The sequence below is a fragment of the Tamandua tetradactyla genome, chromosome 14 (genome assembly GCF_023851605.1).
Source record: "Tamandua tetradactyla isolate mTamTet1 chromosome 14, mTamTet1.pri, whole genome shotgun sequence".
Classification (NCBI taxonomy): Eukaryota; Metazoa; Chordata; class Mammalia; order Pilosa; family Myrmecophagidae; genus Tamandua; species Tamandua tetradactyla.
The window spans coordinates 25,544,610-25,557,292 of NC_135340.1; the positions used below are offsets into that span (position 1 = coordinate 25,544,610).

Here is a 12,683-nt window from a genome sequence, read left to right on the forward strand (position 1 = left end):
TTTCCCTAGATCCAATTTCAATTTTTCCATCTTTTTTTCCCATTTGTTTTTTTGTTTGTTTGAATTCAACTGTATGTCCTCTAATTCACTTATTTGTTATTTTCAAATCTGCTGTTTTGTGTCTCTAATATATTTTTAACTTGTTCTAAATTGTTTTTCATCTCTATGAGATCCACTATTTTTCTATGTATTCTTTCAAATTCTTCTTTATGCTATTCCAGTGTCTTCTTGATATCTTTTATGTAATTAGTCAACCCACTGAATTTATTTAGGAGATTTGTACAAACATCTTTGACTAGTTGTTCCAAATTCCGTGTCTCTTTTGGTGTTTTAATTTGGTCATTTGGCTTGGCCATATCTACTGCACCTTCATGTGCTTTGTGATTTTATGTTGGCTTTGAGGCATTTGATTATCTTAAAAAAATGTTATTTTGAAAGTTGATTTCCCTCACTCATCTAAGGTGTACTTGGGTTTGCATTGAAAGTTTCCTTTTGCTTTTGGTTTCTCAGTAATTCCTCACAAACCAAGGCCTGGATCTCATGCAGGAGATGCAATTCTACATGAAGATCTCTTAAAAGCTAGGGAAATAGGCCATTTGTCAGACTATACTGTCAGCACCATCCTTGCAGATGTCATTCTTGGGCCACCTCTTCCCCTTAGGCCCACCTCTCCCCTACTGGAGAAGCTGGCTCGGCAGGATGGTGACCCTGTGCAATTCCAGCCAAAGCTGCTGATCTCAGTACATGCTGAAAACCACCAATCCCAGGGCAGGGGGTGGTCAGTGTGCACCTTGGCAGAGAATATGCTTGTGAGCCCAGTGGGTCTGGTGGTCACTAGGCTTCCACTGGGGATAATCTTGAGGTGTGGGACAGAATAATATGCCCCTTCCTTCAGCCAACCAGAAAATTCTAGCCTAGCAGTGTGGCATGGATCAACTTGTTTCCTTGGTTGGGCTTGTGCACGCCTAAGAACTCCAGGCAATTGGTGGGAAAGGTAAACAGTAGCGACCCAGTGAATCTCTTTCTTTAAAACATGGCTTTTAATTGTCAAACCAGCTACACTCTGCATCTTCCCCTCCTTTCAAAAGGAGGACCCCCAAATCTCTGCTAGACCTGACCACCCATAGCAGCCTATCTCAGGATCAGGGGGAGGCACTGTGCACTGGGTGAAAGTCTCTGTGCACAGGCAAACCAAGCCTGCTGGCTTCCAGGTTCCCCATGGGAACTCTTGGCTACAGGGCTGAGAAGGAAAATCTCCCAAGCAAGCTTCAGAGACCCATTCAGCTCACTCAGAACCCATGTCTTCCTGTGTGCCGCCTCTTGCCCCAGGTAGAATCACGACCAAGTACACTCACCCTGTTCTCTCCATCCCAATTCCTGCACTTTTTCATCCAGGACCTCTCTCTCAGGTCACTTGTACCCTGAAACTGCTACCCTGGTAGTTTTTCTGTCACTTCTATAGTTGTTCCACAGAGGAGGGTGGACTCACCCTATTCTATTCTACAATTCTTCCATGAAAGTATACTCTTGACTGTTCGACTAATGATCTCGTATTGGGGAACAATGTGATTGGTGGAGGTTGGTGTGCTGGTTTGACAGGATGTATGTACCCTAGAAAAGCCATGTTTTAATCCTAATCCCATTTTATAAAGGCAACCATTTCTTCGAATCCCTATCCAGTACTGTATGTTTGAAATAGTAATTAGCTCTTCTCCATGGATATGTGACTCAGGGAGTCACATCTTGATGTAATCTTGATGTGATCTTGATGCAATCTTGAGTAATCAAGAGTAGTTGTCAAGCTGGGTTAGGTGGATGCGTGTTTCCACCCATATATATATATATATATATATATATATAAAATATATACACGGATGAGTCTTGATTAGTTTATTGGAGTCCTATAAATAGAGGAAACATTTTGAAGAAAGTGAGAGATTCTGAGAGAGCAGAATGATGTGGCCACGAGAAGCAGAGAGCCTACCAGCTAGCGACCTTTAGAAATGAAGAAGGAAAATGCCTCCTGGGGAGCTTCATGAAACTGGAAGCCAGGAGAGGAAGCTAGCAGATGATGCTGTGTTCACCATGTGCCCTTCCAGCCAAGAGAGAAACCCTAACTGTGCTCGCCATGTACCTTCTCACTTGAGAGAGAGAGAGAGACCCTGAACTTCATCAGCCTTCTCGAACCAAGATATCTTTCCCTGGGTGCCTTTGATTGGACATTTCTATAGCCTTGTTTTAATTTAGACATTTTCTCAGCCTTAGAACTGTAAGCTAGCAACTCATTAAATTCCCCTTTTTGAAAGCCATTCCATTTCTGATATATTGCATTCCAGCAGCTAGCAAACTAGAACAGTTGGTATTTCTGACATTGAGTTCTTTCATAATTGGGGCTAGAGCTGACTTTTCATATACCAGTGAGTTCAGTTTTTTCACCTCCTGCAGTGGGAAGAATGTCCTCCCCAGCTTTGGGACATTCTGTTACCAGGGTCCAACAGCATGGCTCTAACTTCTTTCTTGGGTTGACTGTGCTCTCAGGCTATCCTTCCTCCTGATCTGATGATGACAGCACATGCAGATGTGATCACACCCAGAGGAAGAAGAGAGCATATTCTGGTTTTTAAAAATCTATATGTTGCAACATGAAATATTATAAAGAGAAATAACTTTCCCAGTGTCTTACCATAAGTACCAGAAGGAGGATAAATCATTCAACCTCTGGGAGCTTCAATTATTTCAATTGCTAAGTTGAGGGGCATTAATATTGCTTCCCTACTGAGCAGAGGTGTAGAAGGGTCAAAAGGGATAATGTGTATGAAAAAACTTTCAAATTTGAAGTAATAAATAAATGCCACTTCCCTTCTCATAGCATACATAATTTTTATATATCATCCATAACTTTTTTTGTGTGAAACCTGGGTTGGCCATCGCCACAAATAAAGGACATGACAGCAGCAAGAACAGAAAGAAGGAGATGAAGGAAAAAGGACAACCACAAGCAGCTCGGGGGAAAGACATGAAGGGAGCTCTGGACATCCCGGTGTGGTAAAAGAAAAGGAGCAAGCCCTGAGAGCAAGGAAAAGTTCGAGTTTATCAGTTCACATCGCAATTGAGGGAGGGGTGCACCATTCCTGGAAGTACTGCAGTACCAGGTCGATGCACAGAGTGGATGGAGCAAGCTCCTATTCCATCTCTCTGCTCCAAAAATCCATTTAATATGTTGTCCTCTGATAGAGAACGTATCAGATATTAAACTGATAAGAACAGATACTACACTTGATCTTAGCCAAAAGGCTGAGAAGCGATCATCATCCATAACTTTTAATTGTGTTTCTTCGTTGAGAAATCAGGGAAGATGAGTGACTCAGGTAAAGTATCCACTTATTTAACATAATAAATTGAACACTTACAACTTATCAAATATCACACAAAGTACTAGGAATACAATAGTGAACAAAATCGACATTATGTCTTCCTTTAGGAATTTTACAGTTTAGTGGAGAGAAACTTGCAAGTTGAGAAGTATAATACACTGTATAATACAGTGTTAGAGCTGAGGAAGTGTCGAGCAACTCTGTGGCTTGAGAAGAGAAAAGTACCCAAACTGGAGAGTTCTGCAGAGATGTTTCCTAGAAGAATTAATGGCCCCAAATTTTAAGAGCAAGATGGCTGTAGAGAGTGGGATAGGTGCTGTGGAGGCATTTTCAGGCTGATGCAAAAGCAAGGGCTGGGGAAGAAAAATGCCCAGGTAATGAAATGAGCATATCTGTATTTGAAATATCACTCAGATTGAAGCAGAGAGATAGATGGGCAGAAGTACACCAGATAGAAAAGGAAAAGAAAAATTAAGATTCCCACGCTCAATTCCAGACCAATGGAACTATAATAGCTGGGTTGGGACCAGTCACCCTAGTTCATTTTGTGATCTATTGCTTTGGGGAAGCAATGGAAAGACCACTTTCTTCGTAGAAGAGGTTTGATGAAATGGAGAAATTACCATTTTATTTTTAAGTATGTATTTTTTTGTTGATGTCAAATAATAGCTAGATTTAGAATCTCTAGCCTAGTTTCTCCCTACCAATTTCTGACTTTAAAAGCCCATTTAATGTTCTCATTTTAAAACTTTTGTCTTTTTCTTAAGAAGACAAAAATGTTTCAAAAATCAAATTTATGATTATTGTTGGTTGAGAAGATGCAAAATATTGGCTTTTTCATTTTTATTTTTATTTTTTTGCTCAGTATAATGCCCTTGAAATCCATACAAGTTTTGTATTTATCAATAGTTTGTTCTTTTGTATTGCTGAATAGTAGTCCTTGTAAGGAATATACCACAGCTTCTGTTAGAGAATTCACAGACACCTGTTAAGCATCCATCGCTCAGACCTCATCTATCCCCACCTTTTTCTCTGGGGAAGTCACAAGCATACATTAAGTGGCCATCCTCCAGCTTTCATTATTCCCACCTTCTTTTCTATCATATGCTATAGTACAGCCTCGGGGAGATGTTTAGTATAGTGAAAAAAGCTCCAGATGCACATCAGAACAAAAATTCTCAGTAACGGCCTCCCCATCCCTCAAACCAGGTGGATAAAACCAATTTCAACAGGATGCAAAGCTGCCATCTGCCAAACCTGACCTGGAGCAGTTTTGGCCACACTCGGAGAACAGCCAAGGTGGGCCCTCTTTTGAACTATTTGTGCTAAGTGGCAAGATTATACGCCCTTTCTGGGCTGCTTATTCTGTACAAGTAATAAAGGGATTATCTGCTGAAAGTTTTTGCTGTGCCCTGACCCCATATTCCCACAACTCACTCCACAGTTTATTTATCCATTTACCCACTGAAGGACATCTGGGCTCATTCCATATTTTAGCTCCTACAAATAAGGTTGCTATGAACATTTGTATACAGATTTTTTATAACCATATTTTTTCCACTTCTCTAGGATAACTAACCCAGGAGTGTGATTGTTGACTCTTAACGTAAGCGTTTGCTTAATATTTTAAGAAACTGCCCAACAGTTTTCCAGAGCGGCAGTACCATTTTACATTCCTACCAGCAAAATAGGAGAAATGTAGTTGCTCCACAGCCTTGCCATCTACTTCTTAAGGGAGTGAGTGGTCCATTCCCTGGATGCAGTAGCTCTACAAATGACATACTCTCTCCATTTGATTAGTCAAATGACCAGTCTACTTCCCACTTAACAGAAAGTAAGAGTATTGCTTGTTCTCCACATCTCCTTCCAGTCAATTGAAATAATGATATTTCTTAAAAGTGCTAAATGAGAGAAACATGCTTTATTCCTTTTATCCTGAAAGACCCTGAGAGAGATAAAACATGTTTTGCCTCTAAATGAAAATAGGAGATAAAATTTTGATATGGGGAGGGAGAATATATCCCCTGAATAGTTGAGAGCAGGTGTTTTTATTTTATTTCATTTTTTAATTAATCTATTTTTTATTTATGATACATAACCACATACAAACACAAACATTCTTATCATATGAACATTCCATTCTTGTTATATAATCAATAACTGACACTATCATCACGTAGTTATATGTTCATCGTCATGATCATTTCTTAGAAATCTGCATCAATTCAGAAAAAGCAACAAAAAGAAAACAGAAAAAAAAATCATACAAACCATACCCCTTACCCCTCCCCTTCACTGATCACCAGCCTTTCAATCTTCTAAATTTATTTTAACATTTGTTCCCCTTATTATTTATTTATTTTTAATCCATATGAGAAAAGGTGTTTTTAAATGTGAAAAAGTAGAAACAACCTAAATGTAAAACAAAATTTTAAAAAATCTTGGTACTATTTTGCAGAGAGGTGCCTTAATTTATTTGGAATAGAAATAACATTTTAAAATAACGACTCTTCCAATTCAAGTGATAGTAGGGATTGCTTTCCCCTATTTTTAAGGTTTAAACACTTTGTAATTTTAAATGCAATAGATAAATGAATTCTCACTATCAAAAATAAAAACAATACCTGTCCAATGAGAGTATCCTTTGAATCCCACTTAGTTTTTAGTCTCTGAAGCCTCAGTTTCTCAATGCGATGAATATGTAACACAATGAAATTCTTTTTAAATGTCTCATATTTCATAATGTGGATTCATTGTGGTTTAATTCATCAGCCCATATTGATAAAATTTATTTTCTCATTTACAAAATAGTTTCTATTACCAAATAATAGTGAACATAGCTCAAAGTTGTGTTTAAATTTTCCCTTATATGAAAGCCTTTTTCTTTTAATTGCTATAGCTGATATGCTTGGTATGAATACTCTTACCTTATGGTTTCTGTTTAAAATGGTTTCTTGGTGTTTCCTATATTTTGTTAATAAGGATCATATTTCCTCTGTTTTTCTCTATTGAAAGTATGCATTCTTTTTTCTAACAGTTCTACAACTACAAGCTTAAAACTATTCTGTAATTATGAATGCCAAGAAAATATAATATATTCATCCCTGCATTATTTATAATGACAAATATAACTTGAATGCCTTAAATATTCTTAAATTCTTTATATTGAATGAAAAAAGAGTCTTTATTCCAATAGATAATTAAGGAAGGGAGGAATAACTTATTTGGAGCCCATTCACAAAGCAGAGCTGGATTCTAAATGGACTTAGGTTTTTGTTTTTTTTTGGTTTTTTTTGGCTTATGTAGACACTCTTGGCAAAATGTAAAAACAGAAGTGTTTTGAACAAGAGCCCTAACAAAAATTCTACTGGTAACTTTGGACTCAGTAAAGAGAATCTAATTAGAAACCTGCTACTTGCGGTGTGTGTTGTGTGTGTGGAGAGGTGTTGATATTTTTTATTTATTTTTACATGGGCAGGCTCCAGGAATTGAACCCAGGTCTCTGGCATGGCAAGCAAGAATCCAAATATATCTACTTGTTAAGGACACTATTACTGTTTAGGAAAAAATAATTAATTGCTAAGCCAAAAAAGGGCAGGGGAAGGTAAAACAATGCTTTACAATAAGACTGAATAGTAAAAATGTAAACTGTTTTATGATTGATTGAATTGACTAATTAATGGGTGATACATAAATAGATTTTCTTAGGTATTGAAATGACCATTAACTGCTATTTTGACTCCCTGGAATGAATGAATGCAATGCAAAGTAAGAAACATGCTGAGACTTGCAAATTGAGGAGTGAGAACATAATCCAGGCCAGTATCTGTGATGAGGGCAGGCTTGGGATATCAATCCTGTGGTGGGATTGGGCAGTGGAGTTTGAATAGAGATGTCTAAAGGAATGCAGATTTTCTTTTATATGTTGACATTCTTTCAGGATACCCTCAAGTCAATAAAGTTTTAAAAAATATTTTTATTAATAAAAATTGACATACAAATATACATTCTTAACATTCCATGCATGGTGTACAATCAATGGTTCACAATACCATTACATAGTTGTATTTTCATCATCGTGATCACTTTTTTGAACATTTGCATCCCTCCAGAAAAAGAAATAAAAAAGAAAAAAGAAAAAACTCATACATACTATACCCCTTACTCTTCCTCTCATTGACCACTAGTATTTCCATCTACCCAATTTATTTCTTGTTCCCCCATTAGTTGTTTATTTTATCCATATTTTTTATTCATCTGTCCATACCCTAGACAAAAGGAGCATCAGACACAAGGTTTTCACACTCACACAGTCACATTGTAAAAGCTATATCATTATACAATCATCTTCAAAAAACAAGGTTACTGGAACACAGCTCTACAGTTTCAGGTACGTCCCTCTAGAGACTCCAATACACTATAACCTAAAAAGGGGCATCAGGTACTGAGAAAGCCTTCTTGACCAAAAGGGATAAGAGAGAAATGAGAAAAAAGAAAGTCCTTAGTAAATTGTGCTTGTTAATATCTACAGTCTAGTAATAGTCTTGAATTACCACAAGTTTGGGAGATGAAGAAAATAATTATATCCATATTTTGAAATGAATCAACTGTAAAAAGCTGGGATAATATGTAGAGGTAGCAAAGAGATGGCAAAAGACATGTTGAGAAACAAGTTGCTACAGTTTAAAGGGAGAAATATAATAAAATCAGATCCTTTCAATCCTGAGAAATATTTGAGAAACCTTATTTTTCCTCCAGGTTCTTTGGATTGTATCTCTATCATGCTTATTTGAGATTTAAAGGGAAGGATAATCTTAAATCTTAGAGGATTTGGTAATACTCATTATATTGATTCATCTTTAGTTTGACTGGATTCCATTTATGAAAAATGTTTAGGAAGTCTATACATAGCATGCTTTCTGGGTCCCATATATGGTAGTATATGCTTGTGTTGACTTCACAGACTAATCACAACTTGGCTATGAGTAGAAATATCAGAACATGACTTTTCTCCTCATAACAATTTATACAGTACTCCATTGTTTTCTGACTTGACTATCACAGAAGAAAAAGCTGAGTAAAGCAGGGTTTTACTTCATTTAGAGAAAATCTTTCTCTGCTTGGAGGCTTATGGAATTCTTTCTGTACTATTAAGATATAAATTATCACCAGGTCATCTCAGGTGCTAATCTGCTTAATTAATTTTGCATATTGCTTGATTAATTCTTTTGAAATGATTCAGTTCATTCTTCAGTACAGAATATTTTAGGTTATTTCTATGTTTGCTGGTTTTTTTTAAGAAAAGGATTATTAATATGTTGAATTTCTATCCTCCATTCTCTATGTCTTTTGTCCTCTGTTTAATTTTAAACTTCTGATGTTTTTTCTCTGCATCTGTAGATAGCATCTCAAGTTTGTTCTCATTATTGATTTGCTTTCTGGTTCATTAGATTTTACTATTTACTTTTTTTTTTTTTTTGATTCTTTACTCTTTTAATGGAGTGTCTGGGTTCTCTTTTATTTCCAAGTCTTTGTATCTAGTTCTTTTTTCATCTGTTTTGTATACATTAACAAGTAACAGTTTAAAAATACAGAAAATCCTACTCAAACTGTTTTAGACAACAGAGATGTACTGGCTTCATTTCTTTTTCTACTCAATGACTATTTATTGGTTTGATTGCAAGACTCAACAATGCCATTAAGGGTCTTATTTCTTTCCTGCTCTCCGATTTGATACTCACAGTGTCATTTCATCCAAAGATGAGCCCTGATTAAGGTCTCAATACCTCCCAACACTTCTGGGGCAACATGTCCAGGAGGAAAAGAGTTGGGTCATTTCTAGAAACTTTCAGAGGGCAAAGCAACTTTTTTTTTCCTGGTATTTGTCAGAAAATGTCATCAGCAATCTTATTGGCTCAAATTGGATTGCATGCCCTCCCCATCCAAGGCTGGCTATGTAATCTGTGGGGACAGGACGAAATGAAAATGCCATGTCACTTGCTCTAAAAGCAGGAAGAAAGTGCCATTTAATGTGATGAAATATAAAACTCTTTCATTTTTTTCCTGTGGTCTGTCTCTTGACTTGTCATGGTGATTTATATTTGTTACTTAATAACATTCTAAGTAAACAAAAATAAAAATTTTAAATATTAGCATGCATTTTTACTATTCATCTTTATATTGTGCAATGCTAGTTTTAAATGCAAACATAAAAGCATTTAACTTGTATACATCATCAAAATTATGTGATATGTATTTTGTAGCTCATACTTGCATATGAATTTCTTTCTTACCAGAACAGTGAAAAAACTGAACAAAACAAACTCAATGGTTTTATTTTACTTCTTGATATACACACAACATTCTGCCCTGCCCACACCAAAATCAATATCTATAACCTGGGCAGAGGATTACATTGATCAGCTAGTACATTGATAGGACCATACCCAAAAACAGACTTAGTTTTCCTTAAAAGCACATGGGCTGAGTGGAGGTGGGAATGCAAAGGAAAGAGATAAATAGAAGATTGAGAAGTGAAGTAGCTATTCCGGCCCAGTATAACCCAGAGACCAAATAATACTCCAGACAGAAGATGAGACATAGGTTTTCATTAGGGACTTACAGACAGGAGAATGAGTCTTCCCAATGGTAGACAGTGGGGAAATGGAAGTCTACACTCCAAGAGGGGAAAGCTGTGTCAAGAGAGCAGCTTGTAAAGTTTAATAGTATCTCATGAGATTTGGTTACAACAGGTTTCAGCAGACTCTTGGGAGATTTGTTTGCCAACAGTGATCAGGGGAGGGGAGTTTTGCACTCTTTGACCTTTACCGTCTGTCCAGTCATGTAGTCATGTAGGTGGCTGCAGGACTTGCTCTCACACTGGAGGAAGGGCGGGGCGGGGCCTGGGTAGCCACAGCTACAAAGAACAGATTGCTATAAAAGAAGCAATTCTAACGTCCACTTCAAGTCTGTTTCCTTATCCTTTCAACTCTTATTTCATAAGGTCCATGTTTGTTTGTTTGTTCTTAATTATCTGTGCCACAAGGAAGAGTTTTGATATCAAAATACCTTCTGTTTCATATAGTAAGCATTTTAAGAAAATATTTTCCCTTTGTAACCTAAGTGCTATATTTACCTATCTATTTGCAGATTTTTCCACAGGCAGCACCTTGTAGATAGATTCTGTTTGTTCACTTTTGTTAAACTATAAGTATGTACAAGCCTGATGTTTGCTTTCAGATAAAGTAGAAGTCTCCTTGATTTTCCTCAGATTTAGCATGATCGTTCTGAGAATATTTCATCAAGTTCTAAACCAGAAATCCACATGATACAAACTGACATCACCAAGCCTGCCACCGGGAAGCCCACCTGCAGCCACCAAGCAATAGGAACTTGGACAGTGTCAGCAGGACACTTCAGCAGGTCTCTGCTCTTTTGGCTCACTGATGATAATGATGAGTCTGATGTATATCCGTATTTTTAAGTGACTTTTGAAGCATTCTTCTTGGGTTTGCTACTTCTACACTTGCGCTTTCTCTTTTAGGAACCACTGTACTGATATTGAGCAACAGCTTTTACATTCTACTGATGCATAGCAGAACATAAAAATTACCTGAATAGTGTGGTCTCTTTCTGTCTCATGGCCCACTCTCCCTTCAAACCTTGCCTTTACATGTTACTAGCTAGAGATGTATAACTGCATACTCTTTTGCTTTCTTTATGATGCAGACAGCTGTTGTGTAAACTCAGGTATGTTCTAGTGCTAATTCTATAAGTGCTTATTGAAACCAGCAAAGAGTAAACCATTGTCTCAACCCTTGCCTGCCCAATCAATGGATTTTGTTTATTTTTTTCCCCAACACAGCCATTCCTCTTTGCCTAGTGCGTAGGATAAGTCTTAGAAAGGGGAGATTTGAAATGGTCCTTGATGAGCTCATTATAATTAGACCCATATGTATTATATCTGAAGTAATTTCTTTGCATTTTATGGATTGTAAGTTGTACATTTACTGAGTTCCCAATCCTGTCATATATATTCTTCTATTCTAATACTCCTTGGAAAATTTAGATGGTAAAAAAAGGATAAGAATTGTGCCCCATCACTATCATTCCTGAAGTACTCTTAAGCTGTTGGAAAAAAATTAACTTTTTGGGGGGGTGGGGGGGTGCATGGTCCAGGAATTGAACCCAGGTCTCCCACATGAAAGGCGGGCATTCTAGCCACTGAACTACTCATGCACTTTCCAAAAAATAAACTTTTAAAAAACCAAAATAAAGTAAAACCAAAGACATGCATTTTTGTGTATTACCTTAAATCCCACTGTGAAAGAGAAAGGTAAATAATAAATAGAACTTATGAGAAAAGATAGGGTTTATTTACCAGGCTTACTCTACTATAATGCAGAATATATCTAATTCACTAGGAAAGTCACCAATTGTTATTAATGTTCAAATTTCCCTTCTGCATCTGACTCTCCATTTCAATGTCAACTTTTCTAATCTGCAAAAAAAAAAAAAAAAAAAAAGCAGATGTGGATATGGAGAAGTTTTCAAAATACTATGAAGATAAACGATATTTTAAAACTTTTAATCTGACCAAATAAAAATTTTCTGGAAAAGGGAACGGCATTGACAAAGATAATGAGTCAAAAAAGCATAGAACATTTTAGGGAATCTGACTGAAATTGGGCACAATGGGAGTTGGATCTGGGAAAGAAGCTCATGCCAGTAACTCTATATCCTCTTAAAAGGTTTGAACTTTATTGGGTAGGTTACACAGCCCTCTGAATTATTTTTATTTCAGAAATCAGTGGTATAGTCTATCTAATGTACCCATTGAATGTGCTATTTTTCTCCTTTCATTTTCCATTTTTTACTTTACTGTTAACCCTTGCACATCACTGACTCTCTCTCTTGATCCCTTTTCATCAAATCCATCAACCTGGCTTTGTGCTAAAGAAGTCGTTAATACACACAGTGAGAAAAATGTTTTCTATAAAATGACTTGAGCTCTTTAAATTAAAGCCTATGTAATTCTAATAAAGAAATAGAAGATGAGTAGATACATATATGCAAAATGTATACATTCGGAAAGACTGATATGCTCAGTAAACAAAATGCACCGCATCCACACTATGGTATCCTCCTTGGAAGTCAAATAGGATAAAAAAAGTGTTAACAAGGATAATTAGAATGTGTTGAACATAGTTAATAACTAAGGCAAAGTGGTCATGCAATATAATTGATGGTAGAAGAATCTTATAATGAAGTTAAAAAATATTAACGGAAATTTTAGAAGTGTGGAAACTG

At 36.6% G+C, this 12,683-nt stretch overlaps 1 non-coding gene across 1 annotated transcript; it reads right to left on the reverse strand.

Annotated features, from left to right (window-relative positions):
- Nucleotides 1-3,115: 3,115 nt before the first annotated feature.
- Nucleotides 3,116-3,306, reverse strand: LOC143656659 (U2 spliceosomal RNA). The gene has a single exon (XR_013162565.1). It is a non-coding gene; the product is annotated as a U2 spliceosomal RNA (small nuclear RNA).
- Between the last annotated feature and the right edge of the window lie 9,377 nt (nucleotides 3,307-12,683).